This window comes from Epinephelus fuscoguttatus, linkage group LG11, assembly GCF_011397635.1.
Source record: "Epinephelus fuscoguttatus linkage group LG11, E.fuscoguttatus.final_Chr_v1".
Classification (NCBI taxonomy): Eukaryota; Metazoa; Chordata; class Actinopteri; order Perciformes; family Serranidae; genus Epinephelus; species Epinephelus fuscoguttatus.
In genome coordinates this window covers 14,850,607-14,875,257 of record NC_064762.1, presented here as the reverse complement: position 1 = coordinate 14,875,257, position 24,651 = coordinate 14,850,607, and the positions used below count along the sequence as shown (strand labels likewise).

Below are 24,651 nucleotides of genomic sequence, written 5' to 3'. Positions count from 1 at the left end.
TCCCACAAAACCTTCTGTAAGCGGCTTCATTTTGAGCCACAAAGCCCTTTAGCATTTATGTCAGTGCCACTAGCTGTGCTGAGACTGCTAACGGTGCTAACAGAGCTAACAGTAATTAACAATGCTAAAAAAGGCTTTTCATGTCAAAATTAAGTCGGTTACACACCAGAGAGATCAATACTGTTTCAATAGCGATGCTGTTTGGTTGGGATGACGCTACCAGTGGTAATGGCCAATCGATCGTTGCTGTTTTAGCTAGTTCCCACCAAACCCCTGGTGCGCAGTGTAGTAAGCTGAAGAGCAGCAAAATTAACCTACAGGCCGATATGCGTGACTGGTCAAAAAAATATTCTTTGTGGTTAAACATAAACATCCCTACCAGGAATAACAGGTAGGTAGTAACAATAATATGAAATGTCTAGCCACTAGCTGGGCTGACCATGCTAACGGTGCTAACAGAGCTAGTTCACAATGCTTAATAGGATTTTCAGCTAAAAGGGAGCCGCTTACTCACTGGAGGGACATGGGGGGAAAACTGGAGGGTGGGCACATTGTCCCCATAGCAATGCTGTTGGGTCGGGAAGGTGCTGCTAATGGTAATGGCTGAGTAAGCGTTGCTGCTATAGCTAGCTCCCACCCAATCCTTGGGGTTCGCAGTGCAGTAAACTGAAGAGCAGTGAAATTATCCTACAGACCGACATGCATAATTGGTCAAAAAATATTCTTTGCGGTTAACCTATTAAAGGGGAATTTATATTTGTGAGGCAGACCCTACGATGTAGCCTACGCATGTGGCCTGTGCCGTTGTTAGCATTTATAGTTTTGCAGTGGTGTGTCTGTGTCACTCTGCAGTCACACTTCCAAAACACTAGTTGGCGGTAGGGTTTCTGTGAAGTGCTGTAAAGAGTAGTTGATTCAAAACACACCTAAAACACACGTTAAACGTGGCGTAATTGAAACAGTTTCATTTTATTATGACTCACATCATTCACAGACAAAGCACTTGTCTTTTGCTGGACAAATTTTCCCCACAACATGCTAATTTTTTTAGCACATTTTCTACTCATATGAGGCCAGGGATAACAGCAACATTTAACAAAGGTAACATTGCAAAATTCAGCTGTATAAATTAGCCTAGCAATGAGCAAAGATTACCTCTGCTCATTTGAAACCAGGATAAATCCCAAGACTTAAAATGCTATTTTTGTGGAGGCTTTATTGTCGTTACAATTTATTGTTTCTAGGTGTGGCATTGATTCAACGCAGAAGTATAAATCCAGCATAACTGATTAACAGTTAACCATTGACATCCCTACCAGCAATAATAGAGAATGTTTAGCAATGCTAACACCACTGGCTGTGCTAACACTGCTAACAGTGCAAACAGGGCTAGTTAATGACGCTAAATTGGGTTTTCAGTTCAAAACTGAGCCGCTTACTCACTGGAGCGACCTGGGGGAAAAAGAGGAAGGGGGTACAATGTTTCCTTAGCAACACTGTTGGGTTGGGATGGCGCTACTAGTGGTAATCACTGAATGACCATTGCCACTACAGCTAGCTCCCACCACACCTGGGTGGTGCGCAGTGCAGTTAACTGAGGAGCAGCAAAATTAACCTCTGGACTGACATGTGTAACCAGTCAACCATATTCTTGGCAGTTAACTGAATAACCATTGACAAAATGCAGCTGTTTACTTCTCTTAAAATCATACTCTCCTATCAACTCACCTGTCACCGATCACTCCAGCCAGCTGGCAAGAAATCGCATGTGTAGTCAAGACTGTATCATTTCCAAAAACACTGCAGTCTTTCATTCCCTCCGCTCCGTCTCTGTTTGTTTTGGTGCTCTCTTACAGTGTGAAGCCCTAATGGAACAAAAAAGAAAAAAAGAGGGAGGGGAAAAAGTCATTACATGACAGTGGCTGGATGTACAGTTAGACCTCAGTTTCTCTGAGTCAGGAGAACGATTCTGAATCCCTGTACTGTATGACAGTCACCCAGTCAGTGTCCTCTTGCCTTTAGGTGACATTTAGGTAATAATTTTGGTAGTTATATTGTTTGATTTACCTGTTGATCATGATTGTTATTAAAAACACAACATAAAAAAACCCTGTATGAGCACTTTTTAAATCTCAAGAATCACTCCAGCTTTGCATTTACTACATTTATTAAATAATCAAATGTAATAGATCTGTGAAATCATTTAACTCCAAATTAGGAAATGATGAATTTACCCACTGGTCCTCCTGTCTGCCATGTTGAAATGCCATTTAAAATTTTCTCATAATGTTTGGGTTCCACATGAACATAATTTTTCTTGCTTGAATCTCACCAGTCCCACCTGTTTCCTGCAGGCGCATGCAGAGGCCTTTTTTTCTATCAGGGTAATAAATTCAACTTCTCTTTCTCTGGGATTGTTGCTTAACAGCTTTCCCAGGCAAAAGGCAATTACTCTTATTTTCAGTGCATATTAATGTGCAGACATCTCTTTAATTTCTTATTGTTCATAAAATGGTTTGTATAAATCACACATAAATCTGAGAAACATATTTCACATTTGGTGCCACTTTCATTACACCATTTAATTCGTCAGGACAACCGCTGTGATTGACTCTTTGGCCTTTGGAAAGAGTTGCAGAGCATCTGGACCAAAATAAATGTTTTATTTCTTAGGAGTATTTAAGCTGAATTAATGGTTTATTATAAAAGTAAATCCATTGCATGTTTATTCATAAATTACTAACATTAAAAACTGAAAACTTGTTAGCCTATTTTGAAAGTAAGGAACACATGAACCTTTATGTTTCTCACTTTTATTAAAGGGGAGTTCAGTATTTTTCAACCTGGACCCTATTTTCCCATGTTATTGTGTCTAAGTGACTAATGGGAACAACAGTTTTTGAAATTCGTCAAGGTATTGAGCAAGCATGCTGCCGCTGGCAGTGGTCGAACAGCCAATTTAACATTAATGGGCAACTGTGCACCATCAATGAACGCCCACTAAAAGTGCTTGTTTTTGCCACTGACAGGCTCAGATTGTTATTTTAAGGATCCCTACAGAGATAGATCTTTTTGTGGAAGACCAAGATCCTTTTTGTTCAACCAGAAACAGCCTCAAAATTACTTTCACCAAACCAACCAGAAGAAACAGTAATTTTAGTGTGTATAGAGTCAGCATATTTCACATCTAACTGGGTGAATTAAGGGTTTATTTCAATCAAACCAGAGTTGGTCGTTGCTGAAACAGTGGACACATGAACCAAGATGGCTTTTCTAAGTTCTATTTTGTTTCTGTTGACTTTTGATTAAATGTGTTTTAAGATAATAAAATTACCTTTTATTTAAAGGCAGTGTGGTGGGATTGGCGATAGTGATTTTGTGGCTGTTTCTAGGTAAACAAAAAGTACCTTGCTCTTTAACAAAAAGATCTATCTCTGTTGGGATCCTTTCCATAATGTTGTCAGACACTTATAATAACAATATGAGCCTGTCAGTGGCAAAAACAAGCACTTTAAGTGAATGTAAATTGACATTGCTGACATTACCCCAACGCATACATTGCAGCTTGTTCTATGGCTGTGGCATTCTCCTCAACACTGGACCAATTTCAAAAATTGTTGTCTCTATTAGTCACATAGACTGAAAAATATGGGAAAATAGAGTCCAGGTTGAAAAATACCAAACGTGGCCTTGGACAAAGAGAGAAACAGCCTGGTCCCCAAACCCAAACCCAAAAGTTGTTTTTATTAATGGCTTATTATGGGTCTATACCAGTAGTTCCCAAATGGTGGGTCGCAAAAGTCTGAATGGACCGCAAGTGACTCACAAACATGTCAAGTTTGTGAAGGACACTTTATTTTTAAGTACAGTGAATTTCTGGCACAGAGTTTTTATTTTGAGGTAACGTTTCCTGCTGTAGAGTGAGTGATTAACAGACAGCGACTTGACAGAGACAGCAAACTAGATCAACAACATGGCCAAATGCATGTATGATGCTGAATGTATTAAACTGTGTGGACCTTGAACTCATGACCCCGTGGCTGGACCAGTTGGGAGCCACTGGTCTATACAACATTACTGTTCTTTTTAATAATCAATAAAGCCTTATAAAGCCTTTAATAATGGAGGGTGGTGGCATACAGTCCATTTTTATGTCATCTTCTCCACTGCACTGGCAAGCAGTCACACAGATTTGGGAGGGCGCTGGTTTGAGCTAATATGGACTGACAAGTAGCCAGAGAGAATTCCCTTTCTGTGTGTGCCCGTTATTGTTCCCTGTCACAATCAATCAGAGATGAACCATGATGGAAACACAAAGACCAGAGGGCATGACGAGGTCTACAAACAGGGGTCGCGGCTCTAATGGCTTTGCAGACAGCCCTGTACTAACAACACACATTACCGGTAAAGAGCAGCCGTCCTCCATGCATGATTGACTTTGAACTTTCGGCAGAAGCCAGCAGAAGTCATGCCACTTAGTGACTTTTAAGTCCACCATTTGTCCCTTTAGAAACGCTCGGTAATAAAACCCAGCGAGGCCCTCTCAGAGTTTCACATAACTGGTGTGCAACTACATTTCACTGTTTACTTCTTCAAGTCAGTGTATGCAACCAAAACTGGGGTTCACTCCCAGTAAGAGTAAATAATATAGCCGGTTCTTCCAGAGTATCTTTTCCCATGTCGGTGTAATGGAAGCAGGATGAGGGGGTTCACAATGGCAAGGCCTTCCTTCCCTTACAGAGGCACCAGCTTGGCCTGGGTCGCTGTATCCGTGCAAGGAGTCATTTTGGCTTATGTAGCGGCTATCCACATTGTTCAGCACAGCACTCAGAGTGAGAGACGAACGCTGCAGTGATGACATCCTCATTAAAAGTGAGTATTCAGTATTTGGTTCTACCAAGGTGGCACCGTTGAATCATTCAGAAGTTGCATCACCTAAATGGATCCAAAAAGAACCTCAGCACATAATTTCATCTCCTCATGCCTCTGTCCTTTAATTGCATTACATCTTTGTGCTGAGCCTGGACTTTCACTTGTCGCAGACGGACACTCAAGGATGGTTTGAAGATGCAGATAAGAACAGTGTTTGCTCCTTCTGAGGCAAAGCTGACCACCTCAACCCCAAACCTGCAATAAACCTATTTCCAGCTCCCGGCTACTGGATGAGCGAGCCGTAATCTGATTGGAGCTCAGGGTCCGTTTCGGGGCTGGAGTCTGACTTTCTCAGAACGTGTGCTCGTCCAAGTCTTACCAATGATGAATTGCATGACACGTAAATGCACAGAGGTTTGGAAAACTGCGTCTGCTGCTATTCCCTGAGCAGATTAACAGATGTGGAGGGAGAGAAAAAATTGAGAGGGGGAAGTGAGAGACAGACACACAGAGGGAAAGTGAGCGTGTGTGTGTGTGTGTGTGTGTGTGTGTGTGTGTGTTAGAGAGAGAGTCCTCAAAAGGACTGTTGCTGCAATAAAATCATCAGGTCACATCAGACCAGTTCTCAGGCCCCAGGGTGGAAAGAGTTGTGTAATTCAGCAATGGGGAGAGTGCACACACACACACACACACACACACACACACACTCACATATATATACAAGTCAAGCCAGCGGCCATAGTTACTGGAAAAGAGTGAAGGGGTGAACAAATATGTAAACACGTATCAACTTCATAGACCTTTATAGCTAAACAAATGAATGGGAGGTCTGGATCAAACTACAGCATTATATTACAGCAGAGTGTGTGTTTCCGTGACAGTATTCCAATAATAGAGGGATGGTGTGTGCGCGTGTGTGAAGAGAGGGAGGGAAAATAGAGACCGTGTGAGAAAGCCAGAGAGACAGAGACAGTGTGAGATTATAATTTGCACACCCTTTAAATCAGGATACGACATTATGTAAAATTTATTACTCTGGGAAGAAACCGGCCAAGTTCACAAATTTGGATTACATAAAGCACTGCTGGTGTCGAGCTTCAGAGGCGAGAGATGCCAGAAATACAAAACTGTGGACTCTACAGTCAGACTGAGTATCTTTTTTGAAAGATAGACACATTTTGAATTTTACAAATCAAAGTCTTGTTCAATTTAAGCTTAGGATGCATTCACACCAACTTAAGTGTGTACTACGCAGGAACTGTCAGCTGCTGTTTCTAAACAGTACCACCAGCAAAAGTTAAAATAAAACCCAACCTCAGCTTTGTCCTCTTGACATTTCAGCTCGCTATATTTGCTCTTTTTTTTTTCTGCTGCGTGCGTGATTTTCGTAGCTTCTTCTTGGATGGTTCCTGCCTGTGGTCTGGCACCTGGTCACTACCTTTTTATACAGTCCCGACCTCAGCTGCACCTTTGCCCAGGAACATCCCAAACACAGCAAAATAAGAAGTTTCAAAACATCTTGCCAAAGGACTGTAGTTGAAAATTAGCCAGCTGGCTAACACTGGCACATTTACAGAAATGTTAATTAATGTGTGTTGAAAAAAAGGGTAGACGGCAGGGTGTCTGCAGATAAATACACTGCCACACACTTGTAGCGGGTCATAAGTTATGACTGAGAAGGATTACATCTGTCTGAGTCTATACATTGTTTTTTAGGAAAATCCTGCGTAGTATATCTTTAAGCCCTTTGTAAAAAACTTTAATTTGAACCGAGTCAGCGTCTCAGTCTGTATCAACGCAGGGGGCTTTGCCAAAAACAAACAAATAAACAAAAAAAACAGGGTTTTCCATCCAAAGACTTGAGGCCTGCTCAGCTTTTGCCGCAACGCGACATCGTCTGATAAAGCATTGCTATCCAATCAAATACGTGTAAGTGCACATTTCTGGTGGATTAACTTTGTAACATGAATGGTGTTTTTCTACTGTTTACCTTTTTGGCATCTGCCTTTAAGAGACTCCCGAAAAACGTTGTATTTCATTTGGATCAGTGTGGTTTTGTGCTTCTGCGAGCTCTGAGTGCACATTCATAATTAATATGATAACCAGCATGCACCTTTGTAAGAATGCGAAACAAAACTCCTGATTTTGGTTTAATGAAAATGAGCAACTTGACTAGAGTTAAAGTATAGGCTCATTTTTATTTCTAAAGCTCAGATAATTAAGCAAACTAGACTGAATAATGCACACTACCAGTTTATCTGTTGCGTTGCAGGTATGAATGAATACAGAATATACTATGCACATGGACATTGATAGTCTGCCTTGTAAGCCTATTTGGGCATCTATTGATGCAAGAATACATCTACCCCCTGAGTAGATCGTTGCTGTTGGACATAGTTTAGGCGTAGTTTATCTTTATATTAATGCATTTTAACACTATCTAGTTGTACATATTTTCTGATATAATGTTATGATAGTGCATAATGGTGCAGTGGTTAGCATTGTCGCCTCATGGCAAGAGGGTTCCTGGCTCAAACCCAGGGTGGGGGGTTCGGGAGCCATTCTGTGCGGAGTTTGCATGTTCTCCCCCGTGTCAGCGTGGGTACTCCAGCTTCCTCCCACAGTCCAAAGACATGCAGGTTAATTGGCGACTCTAAGTTGAATGTGAGTGTGAATGGTTGTCTGTCTCTATGTGTCAGCCCTGTGATAGTCTGGCATACCCCGCCTCTCACCTCATATCAGCTGGGATAGGCTCCAGCACCCCATGATCTCCAACAGGATAAGCGGTTACGGAAAATGAATGAATGTTATGATGGTCAATTTGTGGGTAACAGTAATTTGAAAATCTGCAGGGGAAGTCATTAGTCACGGTTGCAGCCGTGCTAGCGGCACAAGGAGCAAAGAATTTTGCAAATCGCTCACAAAAACAACAACAACAAACATCTCTATTTGAAGTTACAATTAGGTGTGAGGTCTCTTGTCGATTTAATCTCGGGGTTAAGGCAAAGATCAGCTTAATAAACAACTCTTCAGATTACAGTTTTGCTAGCTTATTGAAAAAGTGATGAATGAGACCACCCAGTGTGAGCCGACAAAACCGTGCATCACACACACCCGAATGAAAAACTCTGTTTTTCAGGAGTCCTGTGCCTTTAGAGGCATGAATCTGTCACACAAACTGAATTTACTTTTCTTCGGGGTTATGATGGCTCACTTTAGAGCAAACTTTAGACAGCTATCTGCTGTTTTACTGACACAAAATTACTGAGATAGTTCACTGAATTTATGACATTTCTCTTTCGTTATCCTTTAACCGTCACTAGTGGCCCAACCCTTTCTCCAAAATTACAGTTAGGCTTTACAGTACTAATTTGCAGAAGCAAATATGTTTTGACTACGTTTCGATGATCATATCTGTAAAATGTTGATTAACAAAATATTAATTTGTTTTCTCTGTAATATTATGAAGCAATATAATGGCTGCTTGTAATGTTTTTATGACTGGGCACCGAGCTCTTGGTTAAGGTCAGAGAAAGATTGTGATCTTGGTTTACAAAACGTCTAGACTGACTGGGAGCATGAAACAAGATGCATTTACTTTTTCAATATGTATAAAAGAAAACATCATCTTTTCCTCACCTTATGCAAAATGTTTCTGTGGCCTGAACCTAACCACATGTGGGCTGTAGACTGCTGCATTTTGTGAGTTTAGTGGTATATAAATGTAATTTCTGGGAGTCAGGGTTGTGTGAATTTAAATAATAACGCTATAAAAAATGTCTGTTCCCACATTCATGTGACACACAGAGAGTCAAACTGCACGACATCCTGACAATAAAACCATAAAAAGGACTCCTTTGTTTAAGGAATCTGTGTAACACTGCTGGCAGATGGGTTTAAGTTTCCTTTAACTCGTTTATTTTGTCTCTCTTTAGTTGTAAACACCTTCTCCATTCACGTCAAGTTACCAACTACTTTATAAACCCTCAGAGAAACATGAGCATAGAGGATAAAGCAGGCTGGCTGTGCGGCATTTAAAGCATCCTGCTTGTGTGTTCAGCTGTGTTTCTGTGCTCGCACGTGCACACATAAGGGTCGTGAGAAAAAGAGAATCCTAAATCATGTGGACACCTGAGCGGTAATTCTCGTCAGATTACCCTCTAGGTAACTTTAACACCGGCTTACTCCCCAATCCTCATCCCAGAAGAACAAACCAGATTGATGAGGGAAGTCAGATCCTTAACAGCCTCTATTACAGCTGCCTCCGCTCAAACAGGTAATGGAGACCATGTCAGCGGGGCGCCGTTCCCTGCACAAGCTCCAAAATGAGGACTTAAGTGGTTTTGCTAAGTTTATTATCTTTCTGCCTGTCTGGGCATACTGCATGTTCTCACAGTTACTGGGGATCAAACTGGAGAAAATAGCTGTGCTGCAGTCTCTCCGCAAAGAAGAAGAGATTTATGCCACTTGGACAAAGGCTAAGGAACACAAAGCGTAAAGTCAATGAGCTGCAAGAAGCCTCGGCAGATGTAAGAAACGCTGAAAATAAAGGCTTTTTGACCTCACTTTCAGCATGCGAGCTTGCCTTAGAAAAAACACTGGAAATACCAACAGGCCAAACACAGGTACACTGCAGTGCCGCCCTGTGTGTAGTTACATGTCATTAAAATGGATTGCACCTAATGTTGGTCTATAGAAAAGAAACTCTGCAGGTGTTTCATATACTGTGGAGTTTGGAATATATTCTGAACAAATGAAAACCAGGTATTTCCTTAAAAAATCTTTAAACGAATGTCTACAGCAGAGGTTTATACCACCTACACGTTTGTCATAAAACTTAATATAATAAGCATAATATTCTCCAGCTGCAGTTGAAATGTGTGTAAAGTGCCTTTTCCAGCCCAATTGTCATGGTCTATATTTAAATCTGGACCTTGTGCATACATCTATGGACTGTAAATTTGAAACTGTGTCATCGCAGGTCTCAGTAAAAAGAAAAAAATCAATGGTACAGCTGCAGCCCAGTTGCCTACGACGATTACCATGACCTGGATGACTGAGAATCTTCACCGACACTGTGGTAAAGACATGGCTAGGTCTTAGGCACAAAAAACACTTGGTTATGGTTAGGAAAAGATCATGTTGTCTTAAAACAACTATGTCTGGTGGTACAAATGCTGCTAGAAAAGCAGGGACGGGTTCAACACATTCTAACTCCAATCTCGTCACATTTCGAAGTTTGGTCATGGACTCTCAATGTCAGATATGACATGAAAGGTACCCTGGGTGCGTTGGTTGTTGACATTCATACTACGTCAATACAACACTGCAAATTAACTTTTTTTTTTCCCCTTCAACAACTAACGCATATTGTTAGGTTTTGGAAAAAAAGAACAGGGATTGGCTTTATAATCTCACGGGAAGTGAACACTGCTCTCCTGGGTGAAAGTCGGTGTTGGTTGGACCCATCCACCACCACTTCGACCCACCCTACTCGGACTTTTGCCGCCTTAACTTTCATTCTCGTCCCGCCGAGTTTTCCCCTGACACTCACGAGTGCATCATGCCGATGTTAAAGGACAGCTTTTTTTTTTTAATCAGTGTCCGATTGTCTGGCTGGGTTTGTAAAAACACCCAGGATCGGTGGCTTAAACACTGCTGGGAAACGCCTCTATGTTTTGGTAAAAAACATGTAGGATAGACGTGACAAATGCTGCTGGAAAATACTGTGATATGCCAATAAAAACACCAAGGTTCTGTGGTTTAAATACTGCTAGGAAATGCCGCCGTATGATGGTAAAGAACATCCAGGGTCAGTGGATGGTCAACAAATACCGCTAGGAATTGCTGCGACATGCCACTAAAAATTCTCAGGTTCACTAAAATATACCAAGGCTCTGTTTTAAAAAAAAAAAAAAAAAAAAAAAAAAAAAATACTCAGGTTCACTCGCTGGGAAACACCTCCATGTGTTGGTTAAGAACATCCAGGTTCGGTACGACAAACACCGCTGGGCCCAGAATCACCCAGATTCTGTGCGACAAATGCTGTTGGGAAATGCTACGATGTGCCGCCTCCACATGACACATTTACTGTCCAAATGCCATTTCAAATGTGTTCTTCAAGGAGCAGTGAGCAGGGTTTAGTGGCATCTAGCAGCAAGGATTGCAGACTGCAGCCAGATGAAACTCCTCCCATGTGCCTAGAGTGAACTCCCGGTTACAATTCCTTTAGTGTTCATTGTTTAGGAGATTTTTACTGGGAGCTGAACTATCTGCAGAGGTCTCTGGAAGCAGTTTCACATTAAATTTCAGTGTTTTTCTGACACTGTTTGGCTTGTCTCAGAGCGGCTGCTAACTATGGTGGACAACATGAAAATATGAAACCACAAATAGCCATATCCAGAGCCAGAGTTTGGTTTGTTCATTCCAGATCCCATGGACAAAGCCCCATTCTCTATGTAGATATAAATGGCTCATTTTAAATTAACAAAAACACAACAAAACATATTTATATTCCATTTCTGCCAATATATCCCCTTAAATCCTACACACTGGACCTTTAATGTCTTACATTTAGTGTACTTCTGCGCCCTCGTAAAGCACTTTGAATTGCCTTGTGTCTGACTGGTGCCATATAAATAAACTTGCCTTGTAGTTGGACTGTAGATGCCACACAAGCTGTTACACAAATCAAGGATTTGGCCTTCAAACAAGGACTGTTGAACAATAAAAGGTTGTTCAGGAATCAGGCTACCAGTGATGAGCCATCAAAATGCAGTCAGAGAGTATCTTTGGTCTGGTACACTTTGACAAAAGCAACAAGCTCAAATGTGCACTGGAGTTTCCCAAGTGAGGGAAAGTATTTAACAATAACTGAACTGTTTGAATGTTCAGCTCGTGGATTCAACAGACTGCTCTGCTGGACTTTTGTCCATTAGCATACACAGCCTAACGCCAACATTACTCAACTAAAGTGGAAAAAGTCAAATTTGTACATCTCTAATAGCGCTGTAATTACTCTTCTATTAGTAACTAGATATTTCAGCCTCTGTGTTGCTGAGTAACCAGCAGAAGCAAAGACAGGCTGTTCGTCCACAAAGTCAATGAGAAACATGTTTGGTTTGTGCCTCCCCATTAATCTGCACGAGACCTCATGACTCCTTCGGCTGGCAGCGCTCCATAGGCGACAGGCTGTCTCACACAATGTGCATGTGTGTGTGTGTGTGTGTGTGTGTGTGTGTGTGTGTGTGTGTGCTGTAATGTACAGCAGGCCCAAAAGCCTCCATGGAGGTTTGTTCTTATGTGTGTGTATGTACGTATATAGGCAGTATTAGTGTTTGGGCGTTTATACATAAAGGTTCAGTTTCATTTATAGGGCCCACGTCCCAAACTACTGCAGAGCACTTCACTACAATAAAAACTCTATTCTACATGTCAGAAGCTACTTGTGTTGGTAACATACACGTCTCAAAATGCTGTCTGAAACTAACTATGACACAGGCTTTGGGAACACTAACATTAATGTGCTGCTTTGACTGACCTCCACAGTTTGTATAGAAGAGCTTATAAACATACAGTCGTAGGAATTTATGGTGGCCCTAAGGGTCAAAACAACATTTCAGAAAACACTACAACATTTAAAAAAAAAAAAAAAAAAAAACATTTGCCAGATCAAAACATTTTAGAATTTCCCAAAACACTACAATGTTTCATGTCATTTCCTCTTACTAAGAAATACTGTGGTGTTTTGGAAAACGTTTTTCTATTGTTGCTTTGTTTTCTGAAATGTGTTTTCTAAAATGTTGCAGTGTTTTGGGAAATGTTCTGTTTTTTTAAATAATTTTTTCTGAAATGTTTTGTTTTTTGAAATGTTGTAACACTTGGAGTGTAAGCACTCCAACTTAGCTCATTTAGTTTCCTAAATTAGTACACCTACAGCTGGATGACGGAATATCTTGTATATGATCGTTTACAGCCGTTGTTTTAAACTAAGATTTAGGGTGCTTTCACACCGGCCCTGTTTGGTTCGGCTCTATCGAACTCAAGTTCGTGTGGTTCGTTTGGGCAGGTGTGAACACAGCAATCACACTCAGGTGTGCACCAAAACAACTGGACTGACACCTTCTTGAAGAGGTGGTCTCAGTCCGGTTCCAGACGAACTCTGGTGCGGTTTGTTTGTGGTGAGAAAGTGTTCCGACCTCGATCTGACCACCAGTGCTATCTCTGTAAATAGCATATGGTAGCGGCCCTGGGGCAGTGGTGAGTGTGAATGAGTGGAGTCAGCTGTTAGTCAGTGTTGGAGCAGAAAGGCGGAAGGTGTCCCTGCTCAGTATTGTAAATGAGTATGTGTGTGTGAAGTGTGTGTTTTTTCGCCACTAACCGGTTCAGATCGCCAGTGCTATCTCTGTAAATAGCATGCTAACTTAGCCTTTCCCTTATTTCTGGGCTGTGTGATGTCACAAGCTTTGCTCCACTGTGTCTGTAGCTCTCTCTACTGGTGGGACAGCCGTTTTCTTGAGGAAGAGGTGTTTCGGGATTGGATGTCTTCTCTTCTTCGGCTGGCATAGTCATCATAGGAGAAGTGAGCATTGCAGACCCGATGGTCTGCAAGGCGCAGTGTCTGGAGAGGAGTGTTAGCATCCATTTGTAGCACAACTAGCCACAACTTCAGCATCTCGCCGTCCGACAAAAGCAGCCTATGAAAGCTGTACGGGGTGTTGCGCGACATCCTGTTCTTGCGTTCGGGAAAAAGGCCAGTTTATTTGAGCACTCCAAAAACTCTGGTAACACTCCAGGGGGTAGCACGTAAAAGACTCCGTCCTCTGACTCTTCTAGCGTAACACACACTTCACACACACATACTCATTTACATTACCAAGCGGGGACAACTTCTGCCTTTCTGCTGAAAGCAGACAGCTGACTCCACTCATTCACAGTCACCCCTGCCCCAGGGCCGCTACCATATGCTATTTACAGAGATAGCACTGGCGATCTGAACCGGTCAGTTTTATACGGGACGCATTTGCCCCCACTACTGTTTTAGCTCGTTTCGCGGCTCAATACTGAACCAATTTTAGAACGAGTGGTACCCATGAATCATACACACACATACACATGGGGAAATAGAGCCCAGGTTGAAAAATATCGAAGTTGTCCTTTAATATGCACATTCAGCACATCCAATGCATCAAAACATTGTTTTCTAGTTGGAGCCGCGCCTCTTTTTCAAACTGTATGGTTTGACTAAAATGAACAATGACAGCAATATAGTCCACGATGAGCAGCGCTAAAATCAACCTGCGTAGTTGTCCCTCCATTGTGACATTAGAAAGTGTCACATTTATCTTGCAAGTGTACTCTTCTTCAACGTTTGCTTTACTTGCTGGATTTTTCTCACATGGAAATTCTGACCAATCAAGAGCAGCTTTCTCACACAAGGCATTTGATCTGGTCCGCTTGTAAATGCTGCCGTGAGAACACGAACCAACTCTAGGCAATTATGCAACTTTGTGACAAAATTAGCCCCTGATTCAGACCAAAGCAAGACAACTCTAGGTCTGAAAGCACCCTTAGAAAAAAGATCATGGTTTGGGTTAAAACAAGTACGTTTGTTACTAACATAACATCATGTGGCATAAGTCATGCAGATCACAAGATGTTTATTACGGCATACTATGTTACACTGTTAAAGCAACTCAACGTTGACTTTTGGTTTCAACAAACACCCATCTCCCAGATGAAAGTCCTGTTTGTTAGCCCCATCCACCATACGCAGACTTTGTCGTCCTTCAAACTACATCACCTGACTTTATTCTTTGTGGCCGTTATAATTACTGTAGCCTCCAGCAGTTGCTGCTTAACAAAACACATGAATATGACTTGTAATTTCCACATGAAAAAATTACCTTTGTGATCGTATTTTGGAGGACAGTCTGGATTTAAACCTTGACAACAGAACAGTGGGCCTACTGGAGGTTTTTCTATGTCACGCGGTAGCAAAATCAGATAAAATGCCCAGCGTGCGTGCGATCCCTTGACTCACTCGTGTAGGATTTATAATCCGTAACTCACTATAATATTTAAACAAACATTGCATAGTTATCAAGCCACATCCTGTCATCACTGTAAACAAAAACTAATATGGGCAGTCCCCTCTCACATTCCCACTACATGCTCCAACACACCACAATGAGATGTGGACTTGGCAGGCTGCACACTGAAATACAGTTGCTGATGTCCTGATGGAAACGGCCTCACAGGGAGCTCAACTGGAAGTGTCCTCTTGACTTATGAAGGTGTTTCCAGTGAAATAAATGCCTCTAAACAAACTGTTACTTGTTCAGTTCCTCTGTTCTCAAACACTCAGATAATCTAATCTGTCCAGATGGCCAAATCGGATCTGTAAACATACAAAGTAAGATGTCTTCTTCCTCTGTCACCGCTGCTCACCCCTCCATCTGCAGACCCCAGTGCCATTTCCCTTTGTGTTCCCTTCCAAATGAAATAGTGGTTTCACTGTGGCTGTAAACGGAGCCGATCAGCTGTGCTATGTTATGTTTGCAGGAAGGCAAATAACAAACATCCTCGTAGTCAAGCTGCAGGCCGTCCAACGGTCCACTTCTCCAGCCCAGTGACTAACATGTTTCTTTTATTACACGGATTAACATTTAAATGCAGTTTTATCTTTTCAGCACCACAAACATAATCAGTGTAATGGGAAGCAGAAACCCACCCTGCGTTAAAAAACAATCCTTTTACTATTAAAATTTCCAAAGATGGAATAACAAATAACATTTCCACTTGAGAAGCTTTATTGAGTAATTCAGCTATTTTAATTAATTTCTCAAGTCAGTAATTTTATTTTTTACGGCATTATGTTTTCACTTACTCCTTGGCATATTTATACAGGATCCAGTGAGCAAAGATTTGCCAAACTAACACTGTAAACCTGCGAAGCATACTGATGAGAAACTATCTCTTTTCACAGTATCACCACGCTCTAAATGATCTGTTGTACAACAGGAGCCAAACTGACATTTGTCCAGCAGCAGGACATGTTTGTATTTTTCCTCTCTGTTCCTTCATGTGAAGACAGTTGTGGGGCCAGTGTGCCCATCAGAGACAGGAAATCACTGAGATATTTGTTGCTGCAACAAAGATCGTGGTTTAAAACAGCTGATTTTGTAGGACTCCACACTACATGCCACAGAACTTCCATCCACGTTTAAGTGATAGGCACCAAATCAGCAGGCACCTCCAAATAGATAATAGGTTAATGTTTGGTGTAATGGTGTGACATCTAGACAAGATAGCTGCCAAGCAGCAGATAGCAGCAGACCACTGTTTGAGATAAACAAAAGCAGGTGTTTTTTAATGACAGGTCGGGACATGTCCAGCTGTGTATGTAGTGACAAAAGCAGGTATTTTTATAGTGAAAGATAAGGACATTTCTAGCTGTGCTTGTAGCGATAAAGGCAGGTATATTTTAGCAACCATTTGGGATTATCCAGATGTGTTTATAGTTATGAAAGCAGGTGTTTGTAGCAACAAAAAGGGGTGTTTTTTAAGCATCACTTCAGGACTTGTCCAGCAGTGCTTGTAGCGACAAAAGAGGGCATTTTTTTAGCAACAGTTCGGGATATGTCCTGCTGTTCGTAGCAACAAACGTAGGTGTTTGTAGCAACAAAAGCAGGCATTTGTTGCAATAAAAGTGTGTGTTTCTAAAGCGACAGTTAGGGGCATTTCTAGCCATGCTTTTAGTGAAAAAAGCAGGTATTTTTCAGCCACTGTTTGGGATATGTCCAGCAGTTTGTTGCGACAAATGCAGGTGTTTTCTAGCAACAAAAGCGGCCATTTGTAGAGACAAAAGCAAGTGTTTTTTAGCGACTGTTTGGGGCATGTCCAGCTATACTTGAGGCAACAAAAGTGGGGTTTTTTTAGTGACAGTGTAGGATATGTCCAGCTTTTTGTAGCGACAAAAGCAGGTGTTTGTAGCCACAAAGTAGGTATTTGTAGAGACAAAACAGGATGTTTTTTTAATGACAGTTCAGGACATGTCCAACTGTGCTTGTAGTAACAAAAGTGGGTATTTTTTAGCAACATTTTGGGATATGTCCAGCTGTTTGTAGCAATAACAGTGGATGTTTTTTAAAGCGACAGCTAGGGATGTTTTTAGCTGTGCTTGTAGCAATAAAAGCAGGTATTTTTTAGCGACCATTCAGGATATGTCCAGTATTTTGTAGCAACAAAAGTGGGTGTTTGTAGAGAGAAAAGCAAGCATTTTTTAGGGACAGTTCAAGACATGTACAGCTGTGCATGAAGTGACAAAAAAGGTGTTTTTTAGAGATAGTTCGGGTCCAGCAGTTTGTAGTGACAAAAACAGGTGTGTTTTTAGCTACAGTTCATGACATGTCCAGATGTGCTTGTGGCAATAGAAGTGGGTGGGTTTTTTTAGTGAAAGTTCCTGACATGTCCAGCTGTACTTGAAGCAAATTAAGTGGGTATTTTTTAATGACAATTCACAGCTGTGCAGCTGTGCTTGTAGTGACAAAAGCAGGTGTTTGTTGGGCAGTTCGTGTTGTATCCAGCCAGTGTCTGTAGCCACCAAACTGGACATTTTAAGCCAAAACACATTCTCATAACCCTAACCACATCCCCTTAACCTAACCACATATTACAACAGCATTGTCAAAAAAAAGTAAAATTTAGACATAAAGAACTGGGAAGTTTTAACATACCTGCTACATATGAAACATACAACATATCTGAGGGCAAAGGCGTGGTTTGTAGAAACATACAATGCCAATATTCAATCTGGCAATTTGTTTGCCTTTCAGGCATGCAGACTGCAGGGTACACTAATAATTGGGTCAGTACTGAGAGAAAGGAAAGACATATTCAGTTTTATAATGATTCTCATTCTTCAACCCTATTAAATTTTAGTAGGTTATCTAATAGTGGAGTTATTTAGGTACTACTTGATTTTTCCTATGCTTGTTTTTATTATTTAAATTGTTAAGAAGCCACCCACAATGTTGTATATTGTATATGACTGAAAAACAACAAAAAAAATCTGTTTATTTTTTTTAAATAATTACTTAAGAATCAGAAAAAATATTCAAACTCCTCACTCATAAGTGCAGCAGTATATCTTGCCAAGCCATGCAGGCACAGTATTAGAGGGCTGCTGGGACATTAGCATTTAGTAGGTTTATTCTAATTTCCAGAATGAAACTGGCTCATAAGTTTTCCAGAATACGTTCAGTTTGCACGCCAGCAGCCTCTCTGCTCTCTCTCTGCTCCTCTACAGTATATTTATGGTGTCAGCACTGCTAATTTTAGATTGTACGTGAGGCATCGAAGAGAAAATATACGCCATCACATACACTGCTAAGGATAAGCAACACTTTGTCACAGTAAGTCAAACAGCACAGTGAGTTTGCTTACAATGAATTTAAGTTGCAAAGACTCCACTGTGACCACTGGCACTTTGTTGTCAACCTGGTAACGTAAAGAAGAATGAGATATCTTGAACGCTTGGTACATGTTGCACACATATTTTCCTCAGCAGGCAAAATTAGAAACTTTAAAGAGCTGAGATTTTGTGTTAATTACAGATTAAATTACAGTGTGAATCCCAAGGACATATATTTCTTAAACCTCCAGGGCACTATGCATTTTGAGAAGGCAGTAATAGCAGAAGTTTATGGTTGTTTAGGATAAAACTTGATCCTCTGCAATCTCCGTAACCCATCGTATAACCCGCCATTATCCAGCACACTTTCACATGGCCTCTGTTTTTGTTAATTTACTTTCCACTATTATATATGGTTTACTGTACACGTGCAATTAACTTTGCCCAAAGCTTCCTCTTTTAGGTGTTTTGATTGTTTGGATAATTACAACTGCCACCAGGAAACGTTTCCATGAATGCATTTTAAAGACACCTCTACTTTTCATTTTCCGGCGACATCACAGTAACGTTACTCATGCTTCAGCAGGATTTTCTTTTCAGCCTTGACAATTACACCTCGTCTCCCTTGATTACGTCAGATCGGTCATACAGGCCGGGTTCTTTCATCAGTGCTGTAAATGCAGGCAGACACCAGAGTCAGACTATTTTAGAGTCCCACGACGGCCATCATTTCTCCTTCTGGCTCAGATTTCACTCCATCCATTACAATCTGATAAGAAATCAGTGCTACTAAACAAAAGCTGGAGATCTAAGAGCAGTCCTCCCTCTATTCAGGAAATAAAACTGTCCAGAGACGCTTAAAAATGAGTTTACAGTGAAATGTATCAGGGAATTTCCATGGAAGAATCTCCCTACCCCTTTTAGCTTATCCTAAAATCATGTGTCTGTTGCCAAGAAATGTTTGACGATAAGGTGTTCACATCTTGCCACTGAAGTCTGTTATTCTTTAGAATAAGTGTTGTGACTTTAGATCGAGGTCTGTGTTTGAACCGTTTCACCAGCCTGAATTACTGTGAGATCTACAGTCTTCAGTGCCTGCTCTCGAGGGGGGGAACATCTGTTATCATTTTTTACTTTTAATGACATAATGTTTTAATGTGGGGTTCACCCATACCTCCTGACACACACTGCGCTGATTCACCAGTATTTTAGAGTGAACAATTGAGCCAGCAGGTCAACCATCAAACACCAAGAAGATTACAAACTTACCGTACGGTCAAAGAAACTGGTACCTCATTCTGAAATTGATTCTGTCCGTCTGGCTGGAGATCTTAAATCACTCTGTTGCTGCATGAATGATAAACCTGGGCTCCTTTTTTTTTAACCCTCTGAGATCCACCATAGACCCATTTCTGTTTTCTGTTTTACCAAATTAAGAAACCAAGATATTATGGAACATCAAGGAAAAATCCATGCTGTGATTTGGTATCGTAAACCTTTGACATTCGGAGATTTCTGTAAGAACCGCATATTTTGGCAATTGGATAGCAATTCTGTCCTGGAAATTGCTCAGACAATGTCAATATACCTATAAAAGCCATCCATCCTCCGAATGCCTGAGGTCTCTAGTTTTTGGTTGTAAAGTTACATGAAGCTGTGATGATACTAGTCATAACAAATCTTTTATACAGTGGTGTCCATTCAAGAACTGTCTCACTACAATGACATGGCTGCAATGAAGGCTAATATCATCACGCATAAACTTGGGCTCACTGAATCCACAGGACTCTCAGCTTTCCAAAAGTACCAAATTTATGTACTTCAAAGACTATTAAAGGACCCCAGTATTTTCAGTAATTTCCTATACAATGGTACAACATTAAAAAAACTGCATGTTTTTTTTTGGCCTAAAACTGCTTGAGACTAACATAAAGTGGTCATGTCTTTAATATAGATGAGACTCGTGGGTACCCATAGAACCCATTTTTGATTCAGATATCTTGAGGTCAGAGGTCAAGAGACCCATTTGAAAATGGTGATGCGAGATTTTCCCTCACCAAACTTTAGTCTAGCATGACACGGTTGGTACCAATGGATTCTTTAGGTCATCTACTTTCAGTTGAAATCAGTCTCTTTACTTTAGCTTCCGACTCTTAAGGCTCAGAAACACCAAACTGTGACAACCAAGGCTAACTGTTGTGTTGCCTCATTAAGCCTGTGTCTCCACCAAAAAGTTGCACATGAGCACACTGCAAAGACTACAGCAAACAGCCAATTAGCATGTACGCTCTGCCCCTGCTTGACAGGAAACAAATCTCCATAGCAGCAGGCGGTATTCGTCATTCATAAAAGGAACCTGGAAGACTGACAGGACTAATTCAAGATGCTAGTTAGCAAGTTAGCACATTAACAACACAACGTGATGTTGAAAGAACAAATGGCATTTACCATGCGGCAGCAAACACTAACACAAACAATTACTAACTGTTTCTGCTAAAGAGCTCAATGCCTAAAAAAACTTACATAATATAACAAATTTGTTTTGATCTCACTCCCTCTTGACTTCAGCTATTTGTTTGCTTTCCTCACATCTGTTTCTCTTCTCATGTACTGAGCTGAACTGCCAATCACAGTGATTTCTCTCACCCACAGGCTCTGCCAGATCCAATGCCAATTCAACACGCTCAATCGGCTAAAAAAAAAGCCAGCAAAGTCTGACTAGTGCCAACAGTGACGGACACACAGCAAAAACTACGGCGAAACTCAGGGATGCTTCAGACAGCTCAACACCAACCCAGTCTCATTCCAAAGTCACTGAATAATGGTGCTTGGGCAATCACCTCTGGCATCAGACACTGACGAAAGAAGCGTCCTTTCATGTCAGCAATGATATGCAGCCAGTTGCCGTTATTGTGTAAAGGTGCCCGGCAGTGTCAGGGGGAAATGCGACCGGACAACAATGTAAGTTAAGGGGGAGAAAAGTCTTAGTAGGACAGGTGGGAGAGGTGGTGGATGGGTCCAACAATCTTTCACCTGGGAGGGTGTATATGCCTCCTGTTTGAATGTCAAACCAAACCCTGATACTTTTTTTCTAAACCTAACCATGTGCATTTGTTGTTGAATAAAAAACATGTACCTGTACACTACCTGTGAAAACAGAGGTGTATTTTGAAAACAGACGATGCATCTAACAGGCTAAAGGTGACACTACGTACCAGAACGTCAACAACAAATGCACCCAGGGTACCTTGCTCGTCAAACGTTGATGTGGAAAGTCCATGACCAAGCATCGATGTGACAAGGTCTAAGTGAGAATGTGTTGCTCAACACTAAATGACAGCCCACCGTCACTTTAATGCGTCAGGGCCCTTAAACACAGTAACATCAGCCAAGATCGCCGGTGGTCCTGTGGGTCTCTTAAGCTTCCTATAGGCTGTAAGATTTTAGCAATCTTATTAGTTTAGCGCAGGCTACACTGTGCGACATGGATCTAACGAACTTGGATACGACATCAAGTTTGATGTATGCAGACTGTACGATGACAGCGCCTACTGAATCGCAGGCTACAACGCACGATGCAATAGCGTCTCATTCTGAATGCGCACGTATGCTGCATGGGTCATTGCTTCTCCAACTGTGAAGCACAACATAGACGGTCACATTATTATTAAATAACCTTAAGTTTTGTGGACACTATATACTATGTTGCATCTGCATTTGCTAGCTGCTAGGTTGCTCACCTAGCAGCTGCAACTCCACCGCTATTTTCTTCCATGCTCTGTCCTTTTTTACGCAATCGTGGTACGAGCTGGAGGAGACATCAAACAGGCAAGGCGTTTCCTCTTTACTGGAATCCCACACATTTCTTTTAGCATGTTTTGCCTCCATGGCGAGCTGCTATACATCTGTTTGTTTGGGTTTAGCCCCAGCGGGTCAATTCATGCTGCATTTCTATCAACTGGTTAGTAGATGTATCTCATAACAGCAGTCACACTGTGAGATGGTCAACCCAAATTTCTGACATTGCCAATTGTCTGACAATATCTCCCAGGCTGTCTTTGATCGCAAGACAATTACAACGGCCATCCTTGAACATCTCTCACTGTGTGATGTAGGACCACCATTTTAGAGTCACGACCAAAGATATCACCAAGTTTCTTTCACAATGGTCATCTTTTGTCTGGGACAACCCAAGATCACACAGTGTATACCGGGCCTTAAGGGTTAAAGAAAATCAGTTTACTGCAGCTCTTTAATGTACAGATGTAGAGGCAGGACCCCCTCCCCACACACTGTACAGCATGAGTCAGAAAGTAAACAATATCTATGATGAATTTCCCAGCAGTGGTAGGTGTCCCATACATGCTGGGTGGCAGTGACATTCAGGCGTCTGCTGGTTCACTGATAGTTTGCTTACTGTTGCTATCAAACAACATTTATCACATGTATTTGATAAATTAATCCCAGGGCACGACTTCTCCTCCAAATGTTAGGCCTCACACAGAGAGTGCTGTGCTTGGAGGCAATCAAATGCAAACACGTTGTGGTTTTACTGATAGGTTCGAGTCAAAAATGTGTCATCTCCCTAATACGAGCTAAAGTATCAAAGAAAATAAAACCACGGTCTTACATAATGACGGCCCCTCAGCACTGATCAATCACGGGTATTCAAATGCGACTGGGAGTGGATCCCACATAAAGATTGCAGCTTCAGACTGAAACATTGACAATTACGGAGCGCAGCGCCAGAGCTGCTGGGAAAAAACTTGGTAGGGAACATAATCTGGCAAAGTTGAGAGAGGCAGTGAATGTGCAGGTTTATCTCTGCCCAGAATAATGGCCCCCGGAGGTTGTCTCGCAGTGTCACCACTCTCATTAGCATGTAGCTGCTCACCGTGAGCACAGTTGTCTTGCCTCTGGGGATCAGGGGTGCGTGGCCCCTCATCTGGCTCTGATTTACAAGAATGAAGGTGGAAACTTTTTTTTTTTTTCCCTCCCCCCTCTTTTTTAAAGTGGGCAGAAAAATAAAACGTTCATTTCGGCACTCCTTCTCATTTCAGCTTCTCAATTAGCTTTCTTGGACTGTCAGCGTTTTGGATGCTTTCATTTAAAGGAGGTTACATGAACTCAACCATGCAATTGCCAATTTAATCACCCCTTAATGCCAAGAATTTACAACAAAGAAAAAGGAAAGGAATTCAATTTCATGTCCAGCTTTCATCTTCAGAAAAGATCTATTACTGTATATAAAAGTCAACTGTACAGGATTATGTGACAGGACACATGATTAATGCACCGCTTTGAGGAACTAAGAATAACCCTCTGAGAAATTACCCATTTTCGTCTTATTTTCATCATAATTTGAGCCCCTCACTCAGTATCTTAATTCTTCCCCCCATCTGCACCTTTGATGAACAAAAAGGAGTTTTGCTCGGAGAGTAAACAGAAACTAAAAGTATTTTATTCTAACTACAGACAAGATTTCCTGTTTGCACTCCCATTTCGAAACGGGTCTTATGATCCCAATTCTAAATTGTACCATATGTTCCAAAAATGACTTTTTGCAAAAGCACATCCAGCAAGACCTAGAGTTAAAAATAGACACCAGGGAAATTTGGAGGTTGTTCAGGTATGTTGTTGGTTAGCCTCAGATGGTAGATCCATTGAAGCCTCTCTATTATGATCAAGTATATCTACAGATGTGGTTGGAGAACAGATTTATAACAGACCTGTGTTAGGATTCTTTGGCTGAAATCAGATTAGATGTTAATCTTAAACTCATAGCCATTACTGAAAAACGTAGGGTGCTCTTTAAAAAATATTATTGTGAAAAAAATTGGGATTAGTCTCATAAATCAACATCTGAAAATATGGGAGAACCACTCCAAGTGGTTATGTAAAGCTTTATATGCACATGCATAATAAATAGAGACTGTACCATAATGCAGCAAACTATAATTTTACTCTTAAAGGAATAATTCCACATTTTGAGAAATGCTTTATTGCCGTTCTGCTCATGTCTGTGTGTTAACTTCAGCCTGCTGAGAGCTGACTTGCTTAGCTTAGCATGAAGTTTGGAAAACGGAGGGAAAAGTTAGCCTGGCTCTCTCCAAAGGCAAAAACAAACTTGCCAACCAAAATCTCAGAAAGCTCACTAATGAACACCTTATATCTTGTTTGTTTAATCTGTATCAAACATAAATGTAAAGCCAACAGTTTAAGAGGTGCTGGAAGGAGGCTGAATTCTGGATGCAGCCAGAACAGCTGTTTCCCCCAGCTTACATTTTTTATTCCTAGATAGCTATAGATCCTTTTAGGGCCAACGTCACAAGTATGTTAGCTGGGGGCAACACACGATTCTCCAC

General features: G+C 41.3%; 1 protein-coding gene across 2 annotated transcripts in view; it reads right to left on the bottom strand.

Moving 5' to 3' along the window:
• The window catches only part of esrrgb (estrogen-related receptor gamma b), a 208,110-nt gene that overhangs the window by 135,206 nt on the left and 48,253 nt on the right, over positions 1-24,651 (bottom strand). The window contains exon 2 of one of the 2 annotated variants that reach the window (XM_049589434.1): positions 1,729-1,865. The gene's annotated coding sequence lies outside the window, so the exon portion shown is untranslated. Of the gene's footprint in view, positions 1-1,728; positions 2,655-24,651 lie in introns of those variants that run through there. The other variant, XM_049589435.1, reaches the window with a different exon arrangement.